Source organism: Galeopterus variegatus, unplaced genomic scaffold (genome assembly GCF_000696425.1).
Source record: "Galeopterus variegatus unplaced genomic scaffold, G_variegatus-3.0.2 Scaffold16655, whole genome shotgun sequence".
Taxonomy (NCBI): domain Eukaryota; kingdom Metazoa; phylum Chordata; class Mammalia; order Dermoptera; family Cynocephalidae; genus Galeopterus; species Galeopterus variegatus.
Window position 1 is genome coordinate 263 of NW_007742766.1, and position 1,105 is coordinate 1,367.

The window sequence follows — 1,105 nt, forward strand, 5'->3', positions numbered from 1 at the left end:
GGTAATCACTCCCCTGNCCTCTACACCTCATTTCCAGTCTGTTGCCCATGCTCTGCTCATCCTAGACTTCTTGCCTTACTTAAATATATCTCCCTGCCTGCAATACTATGGTTTCTCTCTGTCCTACCCTGCCCTTAAGTGCCAGATCTGACCCACCTCCTCAAGGAAGGCTTTTCTGGTTGCCCTGGCCAGCCCTCCCTCCCCTACCTGTTCCCTAGGATCCATGGGTCAAGTTCCCAGGCCCTGGGCAGGGACTCACTCCTGACAGTTGCTGTCGAAGCTGAAGACACATTTCTGCAGACTGTCCAAGGTCATGAGGCTGATGTGCTCAAGCATGTCCAGATGGGCACTGCCCTGTGAGGCCTGGCGCTGCCACTTGGCCTGGACAGAGAACAGGAGAGAACTGGGGCGGGGACCTGGTTCCCCTGAGCCCCTCCCCCAACACAACCACCAGGACAGACTCTCCCAGAACTAGCCTCTTGGTCTTTTGCCCCAGGTACCCATCACCAGGGAGGACCAGGCTTGGGTGAGAGTGGAAGCTGTTACCATTGGGAGATGAAGACCCAAGACTGGGAATCAGGAGAACTGGGTTCAAGTCCCAGCTCTGCCTCCTCTGCTCTGTGTGTCCTTGGTCAACTCAAATACCCTCCCTTGGGCCCCCCCTGTGAGATCATCAGTAACTATTAAAGTGACCTGCTTTGGTATAAGATAAACAAAGTTAGAATCCCGGCTCCACCACTAGTAGCTCTTTTGCTAGCTGGGTAAATTTTGGGAAGATCCCTCTGAACCTCATTTTCATCATCTGTAATGGGCAATAATAACCTCTGTCCCACAGTGCTGTAAAAATTAAATTACAGAACGTATATCATGGAACTAGCACATGACATCGTTGCTGGTATATGATAAGAGATCAATAAATATTACCTTCCTCATCCTCATTGTTTTAAATTGATATTAAGTAGATCCCTGTGTGGGGAGAGGTAGTCCTCATGGCACTTTGCTGGATATGACAAAAATGCAAGATCCTGATGTTATTAACCTTGACCATTTCTCACAGTTGTGTTTGCAGAGAAGAAATCTTGAGAGATACGGTAATCACTCCCCT

At 49.3% G+C, this 1,105-nt stretch overlaps 1 pseudogene; it reads right to left on the reverse strand.

Moving 5' to 3' along the window:
* Positions 1-255: 255 nt before the first annotated feature.
* LOC103582535 overlaps positions 256-1,105 on the reverse strand; it is an 8,696-nt pseudogene continuing 7,846 nt past the window's right edge.